The following is a 25,178-nucleotide window of genomic DNA, read 5'->3' as shown; positions in this document are numbered from 1 at the left end:
ACTTCCTCCACAGTGGCCTAGGTGACAAATCGAAAGCCCCTGGAGCACTTGGTGTTTGGGTCTCTCATTACCACACAGTCCATGAGTGTTCCCCATTACTCAAAATGGCTTCACAGACTCTCATCAGTCTTAGTTCAGCCCTCTGATGAATAGCTTCTGCAGGCTCTTTAGGGGACTCTGATTTAGACATGATGGTAGTAGGAAGACAGACTTTAACAACACTTTCTGGTGATGTCCACAGACAAACATGCAACCTCATCTTTTCCCACTGTCTCACTGTTGAAGTTTAAGTCACACGGGCTTCATTTTGAAGTGAGAGCAAGACAAGTTCACATTCTGCCCTAGAGATTTACACAGGCTGTTTCCCCTATTCCAGTAATGCTCCTCCTAATCTTTCAGTCTTCTACTCAAAGTAAATATTCCACCTCAACTAATTTTCTATACAGAACTTGTTTCAGAAGGGTGTGCATGCATATGTCCCTGTGTATATGAAGACATGTTCTCAACCATTCCTTTATGTATCTATTCATTTCTGATTTTACCTACTATTTTTTAATTCTTTACGTCTTTACACTGACAGCAAGTAGACTAGTTTAATCTGTACCAAATAATGCTAGAGTTTACCAAGAGTTCACAACAGAGAATTGTGGTTTCCAAGGAACTTACTTAATTTGAATTTTAGAGAACTCTAGAAACCAGCATTTCTAACAAGCCTCTGATTAAAAGTGTGATCTGGGGAAGCAATTTAACTTTCATTTTGTGTCAGATCACATAATAAAATAAAATTAAATTAAATCACTTAAACAAAAATTTTTATACAAATTATTGATATCTACACACAATGTGGTTTGGAAAATGAAATAAAAATGAAGTCATGTGTATATAGTTGTATTCATAAGTGTGCTAAATGAAAAGCTATATAATAATGAGAAACATTAAAGGATCAAATCCAAGTATAAAGGAAGACATTCCTCTGAATTCCCATGTTTCATTGAGCATCAAAAGCCACCAATCTTTTCGTTCTTTTCTTGTACATTATTCTGTATCCACATTATTTGCATCTGATTGGATTCCTAGATTTTATTTCATTTTCTGTGTGACATTCTCCACAGATATATATCATTGGCTGCCTCTTTGGGTCTTGAATGTCCTTCTGGGTGTCCATTCCTCATACCTATATAGTACAGAGAATTTTACCCACGTTTCCAAACAGAACCCCAATCATAAAAGTGTCACAGCCAACTTCCCATGCAGGCATATCACCTCTGTGATTTTGCTGTTACACAGCAGCTGATGATTCTATGACCTGATTAATTTTTACTCATCTTTCAAAACAGAACTCTCCTATCGTTTACCCAGGAAAACTCCTTGAGCCCACACTACAAACTCAAGAAATAATCTCTGTGTGTGTGTCTGATATTCACACTAACTACAAAAATGCAGGAATTCAGCCTTATTCTATATTTCCCACAGTTTCTGCCCAATTTTTCATTCAGAAAGGGGCCACAATAGTGGAACAAAGCAGATGTAAGAGAACTAAGAAAGGCTAGATCGGGAATTCAACTAATTTTTTTCAGAAATATGTGTATATTATATATATTGTATATAAGTTTTTTCAGCTATAATCTGCAGTTGACAGTCCAAAGGGACAGGGCAGTACCATAGGTTCAGAGTGGCAAAGGGCATAGCTTAGGCCAGTGTAGTGTCAAAGAGTAAACTGGTCTCTCAAGTTAGAATCTGGTAAATTGTTCATCAGTATAGGTGCTGGAAAAGAAAAAACAGTTGTTACTCAGGTAATGAACCTGGGCAACCAAGTGTCAAAGTCTGAGTCAGGATAATTGATAATAAAGGGCCCAAATGCTAGGAAATCAGAACCAAATACAATGCCAATAACTCTGAGCTAGGGCTCTCTAAACTTTAGGACAAACACAAAGGCAGTCTTTGAATATGGACTGACCCAAGATCCAAACTGGCAGCTATCAAAATAAGTTGCAAGTATGGACAGAAAAGAGATGGAGAACAAACCAGTATTCAAATAACTTTCATGTAGCTTAACATGAATTCAATAAGACAAGGCTACATCTGCATATTTCTATCCAAAATTCCTAGATTCCAAGATTGAAGCTGTTATAGAAATAAAATCTAATCAGAGTTTATTCTTCTAAAATCTCCCAGCTTTATTTCAATTCATATTCTCATAATGAAAGAAATGTTATTCCAAAACCACTGTATTGAAGGTCTACAGAGGATTTTAAGTGCTTTCATCATGAAAAATAAAAAGATAAAAAAAAAAACAAGTATATGGGTAACACATATGTCAATTAGCTGAATTTAGCCATTCCTTCATGTTTACACATTTCAAAATAACATGTTGTAGACAATAAATATATACAACTTCTGTCAATTGGAAAATAAAAGATCTATGGAAGAAAGATGTTAAATAATGCATAAGTATTACAGTCACCCCTTTGTGTCCAAAGGAGAATGGCTCCCTTATGAAAATGGTTTGGTATTTGCAGGTAACATACTCACATCCTCCCATATACTCTAAATCATCTCTAGATTACTGATCATATCTTACATAACATAAATGATATGTAAGTCATCATTACACTGCATTGTTTAGCAAATAATGGCCAGAACAAAAATATCTGAATGTGTCCAGAACAGAAACAGTTCATGTATTTTGTTTTGGAATATTTTTCAATCCAAAGTTGGTTGAATTCACGGGTGCAGAACCTGCAGATGCAGAGAAACTACTACATAGAAGTTATATAAGATTTCTGATATGCTCCAAGTGAATGTAATTTTAATTCTCATAAGACAAAACTGCTTATTCAAATAAAATATTCATTTCAACTTTTAAAATGTAGTTTTATTTTTCTGTTAGAAAGCTGTGCTTTTAAGTCTTTAAATTTAAATCTGCATGTTTATTTTTTTCAGAAAATCAAAAACTCAAAAGTGAAATAACAGTTTCTGAGGGTGCCATCTAATAGACCACAAAGTAATTATTTTTGCCAAGTTGTCTTCTTCCATTGTCACCTCTGTTGAAAACTTTGCTGAGGGTAAGTCCTTTTCTAAGTCCCCTACAAGGCAGCCTCTCAGCTGCTGTCAAATGGTGCTTTTCCAGGATTCCAGGGGTTATAGTCTTTCTCAAAAATATTTTAGGGGAAGAAATCACTTCTAGATCAGTGCAAAATGTGGTGGCAATGACAGAAAGTGATTCAGAAAATTTCCAGAATGGGCTTTTCTAAAATACGCTTCCAGAAACAATCACCAAGCTACCTTCTCCAATCACAGTATCCAATGCAAAAGACCTATCAATGTGTATCTTGTACTTTGTTCATAGAAGATGATTTGATGCTCTTTAGAGCAGCTTGCTAATACTTCATCAAGAAGCTTCTAGAAAACTACGGATTACTGAGGATGGGTGATTGAAAAAGAATTTAAAATGTTGGAACATTTACTGGGTTATCAGAGATAGGAGATGTGGGATAGGATTTAAGGTAGAGGGTTAGTCAAGTGTGCAGTTTCTTCTTCACTCTCACTTAACTGAATGAAATGAGAAAAACCAGAGGAAGGTTTAAAATTATCTAGCAGACAGTAGCCGAAATGGTTACTTCCAAGGCACTCAATCACAGAAGCAGCATTCTCTTCCCACTTGAACTTGGGTTTGAGATGACTGGTTTGGTGTTAAACACACATGATGCATTCCTTGTGGAAGACAGACATTTGTTACTTATTCTAAAATTTTATTTCAATTAAAACTTTACCTAAATGCAATGTAATGTACTAGACCAAACCATGGAATAGAAAAAAGGACATTAGTGGAAAAACTGGAGCTATTTGAATAAAGTCCGCTGTTTAGTTAGTAGGAAATACGCAAATGTTGGCTTTTTGGTTTTTGCAAATATACCAAAGTAAGATGAGATATTAATATAAAACACTGAGTAAACGGCATGCAGAAACTCTCTGTACTATCTTTACAACTTTTTGTACACCTAAAACAATTCCAAAACAAAATGTTTATTTAAAAAAAAAAAAAAACCTCTATGTTATCCTTGTCAATATGATAGCACAGTAAATTTATCATTCCACCCAAAACTTATTTCACCCATTGTGACCTTTGAAACGCATATTACAATATATTCAATCACCTAGATAATTAAATTGATAATTCTAACTCATGTAAGAAGAACAAATATTTGTAATGGCTTCTGGAGAACCTGTCATCTCCTATAAATCAAGTCATTGATAAAAGAGGATTCTTTTATCAATAAAAATGCCAAGGGGATAAAAATGCCAAGATATAAATTTATGTGACTCTTTAATGCATTAAAAATTCCATTAATAAAGATTGTGAATTTCACATCTCAAATGGAAAGCGGCGAGTATAATAAAAATTGAAGCTTGTTTCACTATGACTTGCTAAAGACATGAATTAATTTCAATTTAATAAAATTTCATTGATGGTGGTTGACCCACTGTTCAGATTTGAGGACAGAGTTCTGAATAAAGGTAAAAACATGATACTGAATCTTTGTTGATTCACAAAATCTACAAGTTTTTCCCCCTAGTGTATGTCTGTGACTTGAGCTACTGAAAGAACAAACTTTTAAGTAAAAATAAATAGCTACATAAAAATCAATGATTTTGCTTTCTAACATTTACTTTCAAATAGTCCCCCAAACGAGCTCCTATTCTATCTAAAAGCAAGAAGAAAAGCACCCTGAGCTCTAATATGGTGATGACTGGAGGTGTGACAATAATATGGTGATGGGCCTCGGCAGATGTCACCAACAGCAATGTCCACAGCACTTCCCCAGCAAGGCCACCCCATTCAGCTTCCTGTTTGTAATGAGCCAATCCAAAATCACCCTAGATAATTATCCATACTCCTATTTAAAAGATACCCAAGAAGCACACTCACAGGGACTTCCTCGATTGTACATTGCAACATTTAGCAAATCTCACCGCTGAAAGTTTCCCTTAATTTAGTTTCAAAATTACTGTGTAATTTCATATAAGAAATAAAAAGAGAGAGAGAGAGAGAGAATATAAGTACATTAGCATTTCTAGACATCGTTTTTTTGTTGTTGTTGTTGGAATAGAGTGAATCAATCCCTTGAGACTGATGTCCTCCAGGTAAATGAATGAATGAATATAGTTTCTGAGTCTCTGACCCTGGACGGTGAAAAACCCACTTTCTCAGACGACTTCCATTCTGACTCACCAGGACACGTCCCAGAATGAAACAGCAGACCCGACGGGCTTATCCTGAAACAGCCAATTTATTCTTCATATTATAGTTTTGCCAAAGGACCCGATATATGTATTTATCAAATATACAAGAACATTATCAATATGATTGGATATGGCTGTCATTATTGAGATCTGGATTAGAACAATATACAATAGGAAAATAGAATTTCTCTGTGATTTTGGTATGGCATAAACTTTACATTTATAAAATTCCACAAGAATACCACAAAACAGGTAACTCATTAGGCATACATTGTCCCATAAACTATTTTTCCATATACTTTATAAAAAATATTTTTTTATATTACATGTAAGACTATTTCAGTTTCTTTAAATTTTTATCATATTAAGGAAGTTGAGAAATTTATTGACACTAAAATTAACAAATTATCTTGGATTTGCAATTTTATTAATTGTTCTTCTATTGTGTTTCTTGGCAACCTCAGAACACTTTGTAAAATTTAGTTCTAACTAACGTTGGCAAAATATTTTCGGTCACTGGAAATCTCACTTATGTCATTTTCCAGGTCATTTTCAAATTGAAAACACGTTCATACTCTGAACACAATTTCATCACACACTGAACTCAGCAAATCAAATGGTGTTTTTTTTGGAAAAAAAGAAAAGAAAAGAAAAAAGAGGAAGTTATTTGTGGGCACTAGAATTGGCGATTTTTGACAGACAAAATGAAAAATAGAAAAATTCAAAATCTTCCCATTCTTTTTATATAAAAAATAAATATTGGGTTCAATTCTCCAGTACCACAAAAAAAATAAAAAATAGAAAATAAAAAAATAAGTAAAGTGTTAAAACTAACATTATGTGGCAAACTATATAATATTTAGATATTACCAAATTATCTTCAATGTCTAAACTGGACAGTATTTCCTCTAGTTTGTGGAAAAGAAAGACAAAAATACACTGTAAAGTGCAGACTTAAAAAAGAAACAGACTAGAAAAGTGATCTTGTGCTTTGAATTCTACCCTAATGTCATACCCATAAGATCTTTTTAAATAAAAATAATGTGAATTTTTAAAATTAGATTTCTAAATAGTCTGAACCATCTGTGGCTTGAGTCATTGAAAAAACAAACCTAATAAATAAAAATAAAATAGCTGTGTAAAAAATAAAACAAAGGAAAATTATGTCTTATTTTATGAATTCACTATTTATTAATTTACCCAAGTAAATTCCTATTCTGTCTAAAGGCAAGAAAATATTATTAATATTTAATGGAGTAACAATTGAGGGTACAACAACAAAACAGAGGTAATAGCGACAGGAAAAATAATAACATTTGAGACTACTTGGCAAAATACTCCTCAGCAAAACCTAAGAATTCTTATTGGATATAGAGTTTTCACTCCAGCTCTGCATAACAGTTTCTCCCCCTCATTCCTCAGTTTTAATTTTACCTGTAGGAATGAATGATAAGTTTTTCCTAAAGTCAAATATTAAATTTATATGGTTGTTATATCAATTGGGTAGCAGTATGGACCGGACGGAATGGGGCCAGGACCTAGAGACTCGGTAGGTATATCCACTGACTAGAATGGGATCCTGGGCATGGGCAGATGTAGATAGGAGAGGAAATCAGCTAACCCAAATGTGAAGAATGGTGACCAGCGTCAAGAAAACGAGAGCGATACAGACAGGCTCGGGGGTAATTGGCCAACAATGGGGAAGAGGGATAGAGGAGTTTCTTAAAAAAGATTGTATTAGTCAGCTCTTCACCACTGTGACAAAAACAACTGACAAGAACAACTTAGAGGAGAAAATTTTATTTTGACTCATGGTTTCAGAAGTCTCAGTTCAAGGTTGGTTAACTTCATTGCTCTGGGCCTAAGATGACGCAGAACATCAAGGCAGAAGTGATAACGCCGTTTACCGGTGACGAGTTCTGCTTCTTCTAATGTTGAAGATTAAGCACTAGAGAAGCACGCCAAGGCAAGCATATTAAGCAGGTTTATTTAAAGGGAATAATATAGACTTCTCCCGGCAGGGAGAAGGGGGCCATGGCTGATGTTCTAAAGTCCCAAGAAGTGAGCACACCCTACATCTTTTATAGGTTAAAGTCTCTTTTGTTCTTCAGTTCTCTCCCCCCTTATCTCTCACTCCTTCCTGCCTACGTGACTAGACCCGGTTTTGCATAAGTGAGAAGCCAAGGGCAGGGGGAGGGCCAAGGTGATTTAGGTGGGTAAGGGCCAGGGAGCATTAATTAGCATCTCCTTGCTTGCAGTCCTTGATAAAGGCAGGTAAATTTGGTAATCAATGGGCTCCAGAGATCCTTGATATTCCATTCTTCCAGGGGCAGTCTCCAACTTCCAAAGGCAGATGGCTTCATGGCTTCATTTCCTCGAATTGACCCGATTTTCTATTTCTACACTAACTACCTGTCCTTAATTCTGGCTTCAGAAGGACATGGCAGAGGAAAGCTGCTCAGCACGTGGTGGGGGCAGGGAGGGGGGACTAGGGACAGATGGAATCCAGGTCACACCCCCAGTCACTTTCTTCCTCCAATCATGCCCCCTCTACCTACCATTACTACCTTTAAATAATTAATTCATTAAATTGATGAATCCACTGATGAGAGTACCATTCTCAAAATCTGATCATTTCACCTTGAACATTCCTGCATTGCCTAACACATGAGCCTTTCAGAGAACATTAAAGTTCAAATCATAAGAAACTTGAAACAAAGAACGTATGATGTGCAATGCATATGGTAAGATAAGCATGGAATCAGCCTTAGAGAGGCTTGGCAGCCTAAGGAGGCTGATTTCAAGGGGAGATGACCACTTTGGAGGCAATTAGCATGAACAGAACTGGTCCTGAGTTTGGGAGGTCTTGGGACCCGGGACAGGTTAACCAAGTAGAGAAACAAGGGGAGGAGCAAAAGAATTCACCCTCTAAGTTGCTATTAAATGAGTATCAAGATTTAATTCAGCAAAATAAATAAACTCTAGAGATCTGCTATACAACTTTGCAACTCTAGTTAACAATTCTGTAGTTCTCATTAAAAAAAAAATGTTAAGAGGACAGACCATGTGTTAAATGTGCTTGCCATAACTACTAAAATAATAGACCCAGAGACAGAGGGATCTTGATCACTGGGCAAGGAAAGAAAGACTTGTCACTAGAACCTGGATGTCACTTCAGAGCACAGGAGCATTAGTGATCAAGATCACGCTGAAAGGACTCTTGGTCTACTAAAGGATCCGGAGTTTCTCCTTTTCACTTCTTTGTTTCTTTTCAGCATCATTCACTTTCCGTATCAAAATGGAAAAATTGCTCATGCTCAGACTTCAGATATAAATCTCTCTGATATCTTCCCTTTAAATTTTTTGTTTTTTTAATTAATTTTTATTTGTTCTAATTAGTTGTATATGAGTGTAGAATGCATTTATAAATTTTGATAGATCATCCATAAATGGAGTATAATCTCTCATTTTTCTGATTATACATATTGCAGGATCACTTTACAGAAGGGAAGACTTGGAACACTTAGTGCACAGCTCACTTCTGGGGAAGTCAGTTGTCCAAGTCAGAAATGCCTTGAGGCTGTTCCTGTGATCCACTGACTTTGGCATCTAAGGCATCCAAGGGGACTCAAGGAAACCTGAGACGATCCCTATTGCTTCTATCTCTCTTTCTTTTCACCAAAGTCATTCTATTATTTAGCATAAGCCATTCCCTGCTCCTTTGTTTTCTCTTTACTTCTAAATAGTGTTGATACATCAGTTAATTTCACTTCTACCAAGTCTTCTTGCCTCTGCATTAATTTGTTGCCTTTATGATACCTAAAAACCCATCATCATGCTATGCTATCATTCACTGTTTACTTGCCCATTCTTCCACTAGACTACAAATTTCAAGGAAAAAAAGTGATCAAGTTTATTCATTATTCATTTGCAACCTCAGTATCTGAACTAGTACTCATCATTTATAAATAAGCATTCAGCAAATATTTGTTAAAGGAAAGAATAACTACATAAGCCAGAGATACAAGTTTGCTCTTTCCTTTTTCTTAAGACTCTAGGTCTACCCTTCAATTCCATCTTACTTCTACTCACCTCAAAGCATAGTGGGCCAACTGACAAGCCCATTACATCAGAGTTGAAGTGGTCTGCTGCCTCAAAGGCCAGTGGGTTGCTCAATACGTCTGCCACCATGGACATGGTTCTATAACAAACCACAATCGCCTCTTTCCTGGGCTATTATAGCCATAAAACTAGGTCTGTCTGCATCACTTTTGCCCTTAAAAAGGTCCCCAAAGGGATACCTTGTCCCTTCCACCATGTGAGGATGCAGCAAGAATATGCCATCTAAGAAACAGATATCATATCCACTGGCTCCTTGATTTGGACTTGCCAGTCTACAGGATTGCAAGAAATAAATTTCTTTTGTCTTTTAAGTTACCTAGTTTATAGCATTTTGATGTAGCAACACAAGCACGCACAGGAGGAATTAATGACTCATGCAACATGGTAGGATTCTTAGCATTCAGTGTTTTGCTATCTGATTGATCCCCTATGCATATGCTTATGCCATGTCTAACTGGTCATAGATAAATTTTAGATGGGCAATTTATTTATGTACTTTACTTTTATATCAGCCATAAAGATTTACTAAATATCTCCCTTATTGTTTTTGTAGTAGTTTCATTAACCTTCATAGATATAAATATTCTATTGTTACTACTTTTCAAATCCTTCAAAAGGAATTAGTTCATTATGAAAAATTTGGTAAAGCATTGAAAAAAATGAGACAAAATATGAAACTAGAAAGGACAGGGAAATTTTTAAAATATACACTAAACCTATATGCATAGACTTTAAGTTAGGTAAAAGTAATATCATTAAATAATGAACTTGGTAGAGGTAATATTCTGAGTTTTAGTAGGACATTTGAAACATTACATTATAAAGCCCTCCAAGAAAATGTTTTAAAATTGATTTAGTTAAGTAACCTGTCACTAAGATTGAAATAGCAAGTAATGAAAAATGTCAACACCCTGAACTGAGATAAGATATTTAATGGCATAGCAAAGAAGCCAGGGGTAAGTCTGGTTTTATGCAGCATCTTAATTAATTATTTGGAAAGAGGAGTAAGCATTTACAGATTATATTATGAAATGGCACTAACTTTGATGATGCTACAAAAAAGATTAATAGGGAAAAATAAAATGCACCAGGGCTTGGAACACTTAGGAATATTAGTAAGTGGAAGAAAAAAAATAGATATAATTGAATAAATGAAAACAAGTTTTAAAACTTTTGAAGAATAATTTTGAAAGCAATAATCTAGGAATTTTTAACATCATGTGGGTTAAAATATTATTCTAAATATAATAAATCTAGCAAATATGGGGCTTAGCAGCTTTTGCTTGACTCGTTCAAGGACAAAATGGTCAAATTCTTCTTTGGATAACATAGAATCTAAGGAAAAGCAAAACTTTGGAATGTTCAAAGTTGTTACACTGATGTGTACTCCTGACTGTGGAACTGGGCATGAATGGTAAGCATGATGTTGTTGGAACAAATAGTAAAAGTACTGGAATTGAAGTATTCTTTAACTATTCTGCTTTACCTGGCTATTGTACTCTTTAACGAAGAAAAACCTAATGACGAGTTTCTCTAGCACGGGAGCTATCAAGAAGAAAAGTCTTCTGGGTTCTAGCAAGATGGCAGAATAACAGATTTTGAAATTCTCCTACCACAAATATTCCTAAATTATGAAAATAATTAACAATTTTAATGCACTTTTGAGATATCCTAAAAAGAAAATACCTAGATACTTGAATTGAAGAAGGAACTTGAAATAAAGGGTAAACTGCCTTTCCATCATCCTCTCTGCCTGCCTGAGATGATCCGGGGAAAGAGGAACAACAGATACTAACCCTGTAGGAATAGATATGCTATCTCAGGACCAGTGGAAATGAGAGGTAGAATTTGAACTCCCCCAAATAAAGGAGTCTCTTCAAAGGTCTACATCTTCAGTGAATCAGGACTAGAACAAAGTTTACCATCAGCACCAGAAGACAAGGAAACTTGTTTCTGCCTGGGATTTTGAGGAGAGGGGAGGAATTCTTCTTAGAAATTATCACTGTACCAGGAAAGAAAAATAGAGTTGATGAAATAGAAAATTACATGAATGGAACATCTAATTAGATACAAAGGAAAAGAAAATTTGTGATTTAGTAGACAAAGTTGGACAAAGTATCCAGACCACAGAGAGAGATAATTTAGAGGAAGAAAAACTAAGAATGAGACAGAAGACGTGGATGGTAGGAGAAGAAATTCTACCCTGTGTCTCAGAGCAGTTTCAGTTAGAATAAATTAAGAGAATATGAAAGAGATGGTTGTTGAAAACTGATTAGTTCAATTTTTAGAATTAATAAACAATGGAAATGCTAATGGTGAGGAAGATTAATAAGAACAGAGAAGGAGAAAATGGGGAGAAAAAACTACAACAGAAACATAAAAGTGAAATAAAAGGAACCAAAGACAAAGAAAAATAATCTTAAAATAACAGAGGGAAAGATGGATTATCTGCACAGAAAGAAAAATTAACCTGATATTAGACTCCCACCAGCAACAAAGGAAGTCATTAAAAAGGTCTGCCTTCAAAGTGCTGAGACAAAAATAACTTACAGTCTAGATTTCTACACCTTGCTAAATATGAATTCAAGAGCAAAGTAAAGACATTTTCAGACTAAAATAGCTTCCCATGCATAATTCTCTATTAAGAAATTCTAAATGCTGTACTTTAGGAAGAAAGTTATTTAGTATCATGTAGGAATAAAAGTTAGCAAATAAATGAGAAAATGTGTGTGCAAAACTAAGTAAGCAATACTTTGTGTAGAGTAATAATGGTGATAACAAGTTTAAGCTGTCTAAAAATCAGGAAGATCATATACAAAAATGGAATAAACTCAGTGTAATTCAAAAGAATATCATATTGTATTGGAAAAATATCTATAAAATCTAATTAGATACAGTTCAAAGGACATACCTAAAAGTAGACACACAGAGGCTTATTTTTTCCATATTACATGATCAAGTTTGTAATGTTTCATAAATGCTGGTGCTCTTGGTTTGTTGAGTATAGAAACTGTCTTTATCTAATAGCTGGTGAAAATTTATATTATCTTCTATATATTGACCTACTTTCTTTCTTAGAGTAGTTAAAATTTCCAGTTACTTACCTGAGCAGCGTTGTCAGCTATCACTTTATATGTTTGGATGCTGTGTATACAGGTGTATGTAGGTAGGTACATATTCATCATGGTCTATCATCTTGCCCCAGGAACTATTTAACTGTCTCTCATGTCTCCGCCCTCATGCTAGCTTTGTCTTGAATTTCATTTCTTAAGATATTAAGATTGCTACTCTATCTTTCTCTCATGTTCTACATACCTACTATATTTTTTTCACTTTTATTTTCAATTTTGTTTGCTTTTAGAAGTGTCCCAAGTAGACAAAATATTGACAGAGATAATTACCACTCAATCCAAAGTTCCCAGTCTCCTTTGACTCTTTTAACATCCTGCTCCCACACACCATATTGTGATTTCTGCCCTATTTGGGGCTCTTTTTGCATCTTCTTAAAAGTTTTTTTTTTCATTTACTTACTTCCTATGTCTTATTTATCTCAATTTTATTTTTCCATCCATCATCAAAATACAGTACACATTTGGGGGACTAAAATGGCTCCAGCAGCTCTCATGCCAAACTCTATAGTCTAAATACTATGAAGAAATCAAAGGGAAGGGAAAGGCAGGCTCCAGGCCCTTTAAAGGAATGACTTGAGAGTTGCACACTCTACTTCCACTAATACTCCACTGATCAGAACTTAGTGGCATAGCCACACCTAGCATAAGAAATGAGTATCATTAACACTTGTGTTTTTGTTTAATTTATGAACTTATAGACAGGTGCAAAACATAAATCCGCTTTTGCAACCCAGAACTCATTTAGTATGAGTTTTGATACATATAAGAAGGTATATAACACCTAAGACAGCTTAAAGTGAGGCCATACCAATAACTTAAAAAGCACAGGTCATAATAAAAATCTCAGCTATCTTGATTCAATATTCCAATTTTCATATCATAATAGAAGATGGCTTTTTTAAAAGAATTAGAAAAAAAAAAAGAAATGAACATCATTCATCCCAGTGGAATCTTCTTTTTCAATAGAGAAAGGAGAAAAGAGATGTTGACTCAACCACTTGTGCGTCCTATGACAGCACATTCATTTCACCATATGAAATCCTACTCCCTCCTCAGGGAAGACAACCCTAGAAACCTATTCAAGTTATAAATTCAACTCAAGGTCCACAATTTCTAGATAATGCACAGTTCTCTACAACTGACCCAAATGTGATGTTTCACAATCCTGCAACCTAGAAAGCAAAGCATAAGAAGTCTGCCCCTTCTTCCATTTCCAATGTATATTGCTAGAAAAAGAGCAAGGTCATGAAAATAGAAATTATTTTTTTAAGGTAGGGAAAATGGTACCAAGAGAGCAGTTGCTGGTCCATAGCAGTTTTCAAATGCTAAAAGGCAGGAGTCCACACTCACTTGACCTGACCACAAATTCTTTGGTTAGCTATTTGGTGCTGGTCTCCTAGGAAGAATCCCTTTGCCCAAAATCTATCATAGTCCCTAGATTGGTCCTCTGAGGTTTTTTTGGGTTTGCTTTTTTCCATGATCACATCTGATCTATTGACTAGTAGGTTCTTGTTGGGGACTGTGCAGATTTTGCAGCCCACTTTATGCTAGTGTGGGACTATCAACTTGGGGTTTCTTTACCAATTAGGCAGAAAACAACTATAGATTTTGCAGGCGAGATTGTGGTTTCTTTGAAAATACAATTTCCTGGAACGTTTAGAAGGTGTTTAGCCTACTTGTTTTCATGAGTTCCATATGCAAGGAGCTATAGACGAAAATTTTGCCTAGACTTAAAAATCAATCTCTTATTTACTGACCTCTAGACCCTGCCCATATCCTCCTTCCAGTTTAATGGTGGCTTCCCTGAAGTCACGTAAAACAACTGTGAGAGCAGGAAGATGACACTAGCTGATCATTGCCATTGGAGTGACTGAATTGTCTGACCTAGAAATCTTAATGGGAAGTGGCTTGTTAAATTTAAAATAAGAATTTATCCTCATATATTTCTAGCTCCATATTGTAGAAAATGTATTTCCTTCTATTAGTTCTTCTTCCAAAGGACAAGTTTTTCAAAGCGAGTTTTTGTGTGGCAAAATACACTGAGTCTTTGTATGTCTGAAAATAGTTTTAATAAAGTTGTCACACTAAATGAAATTTTGTATAGATTTAAAATTATAGGAACAATATGGGATTTCTTTTTTTTTTCTCAATAGCTTTAAAAATATTACTCCTTTTTCTTCTTACCTCCAATGTTGTTGCTGAGAAACTTTAAGTTAATGTTATTCTTGTTCCTTTGTTCATGATCAGTTCTTTCACTTCAGAGTTTAATAGAAGTGTCTCAATGCAATTAATATTTTAAAATTTTTTTGCAATGTGGATAACTTGGGGTTTCTCCTTATTTAGCCTCTTAAATGGTTTACATGCTCTGAAGCCAAAAGCCATACATCTTTTACTTTTCTTTCTCTTTTTTGTAGTGAATTTATAAAAATTGAAGTATATTATAAATGTATAATATAAAGCTGTTTAGCTCTACATTTTATGAAAGTATCACAATTTATTGTGATACACATTAATGTTTTGATAAACATTTTGTGGTTTGGAACTATTATAAATACCATCCTAAGCATTTTTTATCATGTTTGCTAATGTACACATATGTACATTTTTATTTGGTTTAATTAGTTATACATGACAGTAGAATGTATTTTGACACAGTTGTACACATAACCTCTCATTCCTCTGGCTGCACATGGTGCTGAGTCACACCAGGAGTGTAATCATACATGCATATAGTGTATTAATGTCTGTCTCATTCTATGTCCTATCCCCTTTACCCCACCCCTCCCCTTACTCCCCTCTGCACAATCCAAAGGTCCTTCATTCTTCCCTCTCTGTTCCCCCACATGTGCACTTTGTTGAGAAAAATCTAAGAGTGAAATTTCTGGGTTGCAGGTTGTACATTTGATCAGCTATAGTAGATATTGTCAATTTACCAAAGTCATTGATTACATTTAGACTCCCTCCAACCATATGTAAGAATTCAGTTAGAGCAAGATATCCTTATCTGCTAATTCTGCATAGTGGATTAATAAATGTTTATTAAATTATTACCCAATACTTTTTTATATTTGAAATACTACACAATTTTATTTATTTTGTATTTTTATTGATTCTTTTCAGTTACACATGACAACAGAATTTATTTTGACATAATTATAGAAGCATGGAATATAATTTGTCCTAATCCAGGATAGTACTTCCCTTTCCCCCCCTTTCTCCCATCCCCTATGTTCTTCCCCCTACTCCACTGATCTTTCTATTTACTTATAGATTTTTCTTTTTAAAAAATTGGTGTCTTGTTTAGTGTACACAAGTGGTGAAATTCACTTTGGTATATATGTACATAGGAGAGTTAGGTCAGATTCATTCCATTGTCTTTCCCTATCCTATCCCTGTTCTCTTTCCTTTGTTTCCTTTGTCTACTCCACTGATCTTTTTTCTGTTCTTTTTTTTAAACTCTTCCACCTTATTTTTGAATTAGCTTCCTCATATCAGAGAAAACACTCAACCTTTTACTTTTGGGGACTGGCTTATTTCTCTTAGTCTGATAATCTCCAGTTCCATCCATCCACAGGCAAATGCCATGGTCATTCTTCTTTTTTTTTTAAATATTTTTTATTTATTTATTTTTAATTTTTTACGGACATGATTCTATATTTAAAGGACCCACAAAATTCCACTAGAAAACTTCTGAAACTACTAATGAATTCAGCAAAGTAGCAGGATATAAAGTCAATATGCGTAAATCTAATGTCTTTCTATTAGTAAGTGATGAATCCTCTGAAAGAGAAATTAGGAAAACCACTCCATTCACAATAGCCTCAGAAAAAAATACTTGGAAATCAATCTAACAAAAGAGGTGAAAGACCTCTATAATGAAAACTACAGAACACTAAAGAAAGAAATTGAAGAAAACCTTAGAAGATGGAAAGATCTCCATGTTCTTGGGTAGGCAGAATTAATATTGTCATTCTTCTTTATGATTGAGTAATACTACATTGTGTGCATAGATCACATTTTCTTTCCACATTCATCTGTGGAAGGGCAACTGGGTTGTTTCCATAGCTTATCTATTGTGAATTGTGCTGCTACAAACATTAATGTGGCTGTGTCACTGTTATGTGCTAATTTTAAATCCTTTGGATATATACCGAAGAGTGGGAGAGCTGGATGGTCTATTTTAGAAAATGTTCCAAGTGCTTATGAGAAGAAAGCAAATTTAGTCATTGATGAATAAAATATTCTGCAGATGCCTGTTTTGTCCAAATTACTAATTGCATTTTTTTAAATTTATTTTTATTGTAAATGAATGGGATACATGTTGTTTCTGTTTGTACATGGAGTAACAGCATACCATTTGCATATTCATACATTTACATAGAGTAATGATGTTTGATTCATTCCATTATTTTTTTCCTTCCCCCCAACCCCTTCCACCCCTCTTTTCCCTCTATACAGTTCCTCCTTCCTCCATTCTTGCCCACCTCCCACCCCCCATTATGTTTCATCATCCACTTATCAGTGAGATCATTCATCTTTTGGATTTTTGAGATTGGCTTATCTCACTTAACATGATATTCTCCAATTTCATCCATTTGCCTGCAAATGCCATAATTTTATTATTCTTTATAGCTGAGTAATATTCCATTGTATATATATATACCACAGTTTCTTTATCCATTCATCAACTGAAGGGCATCTAGGTTGGTTCCACAGTCTGGCTATTGTGAATTGAGCAGCTATGAACATTGATGTGGCTGTATCTCTGTAGTATGCTGATTTTAAGTCCTTTGGGTATAGGCCAAGGAGTGGGATAGCTGGGTCAAATAGTAGGTCCATTCCAAGTTTTCTAAGGAATCTCCACACTGCTTTCCAGAGTGGCTGCACTAATTTGCAGCCCCACCAGCAATGTATGAGTGTACCTTTTTCCCTACATCCTCGCCAACACCTATTGTTGCTTGTATTCTTGATAATCGCCATTCTAATTGGGGTGAGATGGAATCTTAGTGTAGTTTTGATTTGCATTTCTCTTATTACTAAAGATGGTGAACATTTTTTCATATGTTTGTTGATTGCTTGTAGATCTTCTTCTGTGAAGCATCTGTTCATATCCTTAGCCCATTTGTTGATTGGGTTATTTGTATTCTTCTTGTAGAGTTTTTGAGTTCTTTATATATTCTGGAAATTAGTGCTCTATCTGAAGTATGAGTGTCAAAGATATTCTCCCACTCTGTAGGCTCTCTCTTCGCATTACTGATAGTTTCCTTTGCTGAGAGAAAGCTATTTCGTTTGAATCTATCCCAGTTGTTGATTCTTGCTTTTATTTCTTGTGCTATGGGAGTCTTGTTGAGGAAGTCTGGTCCTAAGCCGACATGTTGAAGCTCTGGACCTACTTTTTCTTCTATAAGATGCAAGGTCTCTGGTCTGATTCTGAGGTCCTTGATCCATTTTGAGTTGATTTTTGTGCAGGGTGAGAGATAGGGGTTTAGTTCCATTCTGTTGCATATGGATTTCCAGTTTTCCCAGCACCATTTGTTGAAGAGGCTATCTATTCTCCATTGCATATTGTTGGCACTTTTGTTTAGTATGAGAAAATTGTATTTATTTGGGTTTGTGTCTGTGTCCTCTATTCTGTACCATTGATCTACCTGTCTATTTTGGTGCCAATACCATGCTGTTTTTGTTACTATTGCTTTGTAGTATAGTTGAAGTTCTGGTATTGTGATACCCCCTGTTTCATTCTTCCTGCTAAGGATTGCTTTAACTATTCTGGATTTCTTATTCTTCCAGATGAATTTCATGATTGCTTGCTCTATTTCTGTAAGGTACGTCATTGGGATTTTAATTGGAATTGCATTGAATCTGTATAGCACTTTTGGTAGTATGGCCATTTTGACAATATTAATTCTGCCTATCCAAGAACATGGGAGATCTTTCCATCTTCTAAGGTCTTCCTTAATTTCTTTCTTCAATGTTTTGTAGTTTTCATTGTACAGATCTTTTACCTCTTTGGTTAGATTGATTCCCAAGTATTTTATTGTTTTTGAGGCTATTGCCAATGGGGTTGTTTTCCTCATTTCCCTTTCAGCTGTTTCGTCACTTGCGTATAAAAATGCTTTAGATTTATGCATGTTGATTTTATAGCCTGCTATTTTGCTGAATTCATTGATGAAGTCTAGAAATTTTCTGGAGGAGGTTTTTGGATCCTCTAATTATAGAATCATGTCATCCGCAAATAGTGACAGCTTGAGTTCCTCTTTTCCTATTCGTATCCCTTTAATTTCTTTGGTCTGCCTAATTGCTCTGGCTAGAGTATCCAGGACAATGTTGAATAGAAGTGGTGAAAGAGGACATCCCTGTCTTGTTCCTGTTTTTAAAGGGAATGGTTTCAGTTTTTCTCCATTAAGAATGATGTTGGCCATGGGCTTAGCATAAATAGCCTTTACAGTGTTCAGGTATGTTCCTACTATCCCTATTTTTTCTAGTGTTTTGAGCATGAAGGGGTGTTGTATTTTGTCAAATGCTTTTTCTGCGTCAATTGAAATAATCATATGATTCTTATCCTTAAGTCTATTGACATGATGGATTCCGTTTATTGATTTACGAATATTGAACCATCCTTGCATTCCAGGGATGAACCCCACTTGATCGTGGTGCACAATTTTCTTAATATGTTTTTGGATACTGTTTGCCAATATTTTGTTAGGGATCTTTGCATCTATATTTATCAAGGATATTGGTCTAAAATTTTCTTTCCTTGATGTGTCTTTTCCTGGTTTGGGTATGAGGGTGATATTAGCTTCATAGAATGAGTTCGGTAGGGTACCCTCCTTTTCTATTTCCTGGAATACTTTGAAAAGTATTGGAATGAGTTCTTCTTTGAAGGTCTTGTAGAACTCGGCTGAGAATCCATCTGGTGCTGGGCTTTTCTTGGATGGTAGATTTTTAATGGCTTCTTCTATTTCATTGCTTGATGTTGATTTGTTTAAATTGTGTATGTCCTCCTGGTTCAGTTTGGGAGGAGCATATGTCTCTAGAAATTTGTCAATGTCTTCAGTAGTTTCTGTTTTGTTGGAATACAGATTTCAACGTAACTTCTCATTATGTTCTGTATCTCAGTGGTGTCTGTCATGATATTTCCTTTTGCGTCATGTATTTTAGTAATTTGAGTCTTCTCTCTCCTTCTCTTTGTTAGTGTGGCTAAGGGTTTGTCTATTTTGTTTACTTTCTCAAAGAATTATCTTTTTGTTTTGTCAATTTTTTGAATAGTTTCTTTTGTTTCAATTTCATTGATTTCATCTCTGATTTTAATTATTTCCTGTCTTCTACTACTTTTGCTGTTATTCTGTTCTTCTTTTTCTAGGGCTTTGAGCTGTAATGTTAGGTCATTTGGTTGTTGACTTTTCATTCTTTTCTAGAATGCGCTTCATGCAATGAATTTTCCTCTTAATACCGCTTTCATAGTGTCCCGGAGATTTTTGATATGTTGTATCGTCGTTCTCATTGACCTCTAAGAATTTTTTAATCTCCTCCCTGATGTTTTTTGTTATCCATGTTTCATTCAATAGCATATTATTTAGTCTCCAGGTGTTGGAGTAATTTCTCTTTTTTATTTTATCATTGATTTCTACTCTCAGTCCATTATGATGTGATAGAACACAAGGCAGTATCTCTATTTTTTTGCATTTCCTAAGGGCTGCTTTGTGGCATAACATATGGTCTATTTTTGAGAAGGTTCCATGTGCTGCTGAGAAGAAAATGAATCCACTCATTGATGGATGGAATATTCTATATATGTCTATTAAGTCTAGGTTATTGATTGTGTTATTGAGTTCTATGGTTTCTTTGGTTGGATTTTGTTTGGAAGATCTGTCTAGTGGTGACAGCAGTGCATTAAAGTCACCCATAATTATTGTGTTGTAGTCTATGTGATTCCTGAAATTGAGAAGGATTTGTTTGATACAGGGATGCACCATTGTTTGGGGCATAAATATTTACTATCGTTATGTCTTCCTGATTTATGGTTCCCTTAAGCAGTAAGAAATGTCCTTCTTTACCCCTTCTGACTAACTTTGGCTTGAAGTCCACTTTATCTGATATAAGAATGGAAACCCCCGCTTTTTTACTGAGTCCATGTGCGTGGTAGGTTTTTTCCTGTCCTTTCGCCTTTAGTCTGTGGATGTCTTTTCCTATGAGATGAGTCTCTTGCAGGCAGCATATTGTTGGGTCTTTCTTTTTAATCCATTCTTCCAGTCTATGTCTTTTGATTGATGAGTTTAGGCCAGTAACATTCAGGATTATTATTGAGATATGATTTGTCTTTCCAGTTATTTGGCTTATTTTTGGTTTTTAAATTGGCTTGGTTTCTCCTTTGAGTAGTTTTTTCTCTAAGGTAGTTCCTCCCTTTGCTGACCTACATTGTTGTTTTTTATTTCCTCCTCATGGAATATTTTGTTGAGAACATTCTGTAGTGCAGGCTTTCTATTTGTAAATTCTTTTAACTTTTGTTTATCATGGAAGGATTTTATTTCATCTTCAAATCTGAAGGTTAGTTTTGCTGGGTATAGGATTCTTGGTTGGCAACCATGTTCTTTCAGAACTTGAAGTATGTTGTTCCAGGCCCTTCTAGCTTTTAGAGTCTGGGTTGAGAAATCGGCTGCTATCCGTATTGGTCTCCCCCTATATGTAATCTGATGCTTTTCTCTCGCGGACTTCAAAATCCTATCTTTATTTTGAATGTTAGGCATTTTCATTATAATGTGCCTTGGTGTAGATCTGTTGTGATTCTGTGTATTTGGTGTTCTGTAAGCCTCTTGTATTTGATTTTCCATTTCATTCTTCAGGTTTGGGAAATTTTCTGATATTATTTCATTGAATAGGTTGTTCATTCCTTTGGTTTGTTTCTCTGTGCCTTCCTCAATTCCAATAATTCTTAAATTTGGTCTTTTCATGATGTCCCATAGTTCTTGGAGATTCTGTTCATGATTTCTTACCATCTTCTCTGTTTGGGAAACTTTATTTTCAAGATTAAATATTTTGTCTTCATTGTCTTAGGTTCTGTCTTCCAAGTGGTCTAGTCTTTTGGTGATGTTTTCCATTGAGTTCTTTATTTGGTTTATTGCCTCCATTTCAAGGATTTCCGTTTGGGTGTTTTTTTTTTTAAGAATCTCTATCTCTTTGTTGAAATGATCTTTTGCTTCCTGCAGGTGCTCTTTCAGCTTATTGTTATTATCATTCATTGCCTGCATTTGCTCTCTTTATCTCATCCTTTGCTTCACGAATCATCTTAATCATGTATAATCTGAAGTCCTTTTCTGACATTTCTTCTAACATACTGTCATTGGATTCTATTAATATAGAATCTAGATTTGTTTGGATCATTTTCTTCCCTTGTTTTTTCATGTTGTTCATGTATCTTCCCCTCTAGCAGTGCAGATCTGGGGTATTGCAGATTTCCCCCTATAGGCTTATAGTGGCCCTATAGACTTCCAAAACCCTTTCTTTAAGGGGAGATCAATATTAGCAGTGCCTAAATCAGACACTGTGCAATCCTAGATCAAATAGCCCCTATGGGGACAATAACAAAATTGTCATAGTAAACAAAATGAGTTCAAATATTATCTTTGGTAAAACAAACAGGTTTGCAATAAGGTCTGCAGTTTCTAATGGAGGACAAAGAGGATGCAGAAGGATGTAGAATGTAGATTGGAAGCCGTAACTCCAATCTTTGGGTGGGGCAAATCCCATCCTGAGATGCCTGCTGGAGGCTTGAAGCTCATTGTCAGGTACCTCTCATGCATCAGCAAGCAGCTGGTACTCCACTAGCCGTCGGTGATCAGTTTGTTGACTGTTGTCGGACGATCGGGAGGTGAACCTCATGCGTTGGGTGATGGATAGGTGTAAAGCAGGCGATGGACAGGCGAGAGGCAGGCAAATGGTGGATGATAGGCGCCTGACAGTGAGCAATCTGCACTCAAAAAAGGTGTCGATATGCTGGCAGACTGCAGGTCATCACAGCAGACAAATGGGGTAAACACCAGGGGATCGATAAGCAGCAAAAACTGCCTCACAGAGAAACAGATATCCTCTGCTTGAAATCGGAGTTACGGAGCAACAAAGAATGCAGCCTCCCTCTAGTCCACCATCTTGGATCTCTCCCTAACTGTAGCAATAGTACTTTAATGCCAGAAAGTTTCCGCACTTCTTCAATGACTGCCCCTCAATTTGTTGAAAGAAAGTAGATTCGGGTCGAGTTGGTGCTGTGTTCCTCAGCCTGCCACCGCTGCGACCAACATACCTGACGAGAGCAGCTCAGAGGGAAAAGTCTGTTTGGACTCACAGTTCCCAGAGGCTTGGCTGGGCGGGCCAGGCAGTTGCTCTGGGCCCAAGGGAGGCAGACCACCATGGCAAGAGCTAGGGAGGAGAGCTGCTCCATCCGGGGCCGCCGGGAAGAGGGAGGAGGAAGGCTCTATTAATTGCATTTTTTAGTTCTATAGAGGTATCTCTTAGTTATTGTTTGGATGATCTATCCAGTAATGAGAGAGGTGTGTTAAACTCACCCAGTATTATTGCATTGTGGTTTAATTCATTCTTAATATTGAGAAGAATTTTTTGGAGTATGTAGCTATTCCATTGTTTGGGGCATAAATATTTACAATTGTTACACATTGTTAATGTATGATTCCTTTAAACAGTATGAAATAATCTTCTTTGTCTTTTCTGATTAATTTTGACTTGAAGTTCACTTTATCTGATATGAGAATAGTAACCTCTGTTTGTTTTTAAGATCCATGTGAATGATATTTTTTCCCATTCTTTCACCTTCAGTCTGCGATGTCTTTGCCTGTGAGGTGAGTCTCTTGCAAGCAGCATATTGTTGAGTCTTCTTTTTTTAAATATAATCTGCCAACCAATGTCTTTTGATTGAAGAGTTTAGACCATTTACATTCAATGTTATTTTAGAGAGATGATTTTTATTTCCTGTCATTTTGATTTATTTCTAATGTTTAAATTAGATTTGATTTTCCTTCTAGTGTAACTCCTCCCCATGCCAGTTTTTGTTTTTATTTTTCATTTCCTCTTCATGAAATATAATTATTAATATATTTTGTATTGCAGGATTTCTTTTAGCTTTTGTTTATCATGGAAGGTTTTTATTTCATCTTCAATTCTGAAGTTTAACTTTGTTGGGTATAATGTTCTTGGTTGGCATCCATTTTCTTTCAGAGCTTGGTATATACTATTCCAAGTCCTCCTAGCTTTTGGGGTCTGAACTGAGAAGTATGTTGAAATCAGATTGATTAACCTCTAAATATGACCAGTGGTTTTTCTCTTGTAGCTTATAAGATTCTATCCTTATTCTGTGGGTTAATCATTTTCATAATAATGTGTCTTATTATGGATCTATTTTGATTTTTTATATTTGGCATCCTATATGCCTCCTGTCATTGGATTTCCATTTTATTCTTGAGGTTTGAAGTTTTTCTGATATTATCTCATTGAAAAGATTGTACATTCCTTTAGCTTATATTTCAGAGCTTTTTGAAATGAATCTTAAATTTAGTCTTTTAATGTTTTTCTAGATTTCTTGAATTGTCTATTCATGGTCTCTTATCTTTTCTCTGTGGTCAATTTTATTTACAAGATTATATACTTTGTCTTCAAGGTCTGAAAATCTATCTTCAAAGTGGTCTAATCTATTGGTGATGCTTTTCATTGAATTTTAAATTGGTTTATTGATTCTTTCATTTCAAGGAGTTCCATTTGGTTCTTTTTCAGAATATCTCTTTATTGAAATTATCTTTCACTTGCTGTATTTTCTCTCTGATTTCATTTACTACATCGTCTTTTAGCTCATAGAACAATTTAGCTATAAATTTTCTAAATTCTTTCTCTGACATTTCCTCCACTGTGAAGTCAATGAAGTCTATTATGTGTTGTTCAGGATGGTTCATTCTCTTGCTTTTACACATTGTTTGTATGTCTACCCATGTATTGGTTTAGTTTTGAGTTCTTCTTTTAAGAGAAGGACTACTTTGTGAGCTTCTTTTCCTTAAGAACCCTGGGTTGGTGAATATCCAGATAATATTTTAATTCAATGTGTGACCTCTGTTGATTCCAATGTCAGCACCACTTTAAAATGCCACTGTGCCCTATTTACTAGAATCACTTCTGAGTCAAGCCTTGTTCTAGTCAATCTTATAAGAACAAAAATTTGTTATAATTGTTCTCTGTGATTCCTCAAATTTGGTTTAAACCTTGTAATGATGTTCTGGAACAGGATCAAAAAATAATTGTTAAGATTATAAACTTACTATAAAATTAAGTGACAGTTAAAGGGGTGTGGATGAAAGATTGGGCAAATGGGGTGGGAAAAAAGAGAGACAAAAAGAAAGAGAGAGAGACAGAGAGAAGAATCTATAAAAGGTAATTTATACCAAGGTATAAAGAAGAAATAGATGAATGGGTATTCTTTGAGGTAGTAGGGGATAGTGCAAGAGAATGAATAGGGGGTAAGAGAAAGAGGTATAAACTAAAGCTAGAAAAACAAAGATAGGAAAGTTGAATACAATTAATTCTTTGACCCGTTAGATGAAATACATTTAAATGGGTTGAAGGTACAATGTCCGCTATGGATTAACAATTATCATTCAAATTTAGGCATTATTTATATGATCAAAG

At 35.2% G+C, this 25,178-nt stretch overlaps 2 pseudogenes; one reads left to right on the top strand and one right to left on the bottom strand.

Annotated features, from left to right (window-relative positions):
* Positions 1 to 988: 988 nt before the first annotated feature.
* Positions 989 to 1,165, bottom strand: LOC124962425 (DNA-directed RNA polymerases I, II, and III subunit RPABC4-like; annotated as a pseudogene).
* An 11,994-nt stretch (positions 1,166 to 13,159) lies between these two features.
* Positions 13,160 to 13,274, top strand: LOC124962497 (uncharacterized; annotated as a pseudogene).
* The last annotated feature ends 11,904 nt before the right edge of the window (positions 13,275 to 25,178 follow it).

The sequence above is a fragment of the Sciurus carolinensis genome, chromosome 12 (genome assembly GCF_902686445.1).
Source record: "Sciurus carolinensis chromosome 12, mSciCar1.2, whole genome shotgun sequence".
Classification (NCBI taxonomy): Eukaryota; Metazoa; Chordata; class Mammalia; order Rodentia; family Sciuridae; genus Sciurus; species Sciurus carolinensis.
Note: the sequence above shows the minus strand (reverse complement) of the source record. Positions and strands in the feature narration are given on the sequence as shown.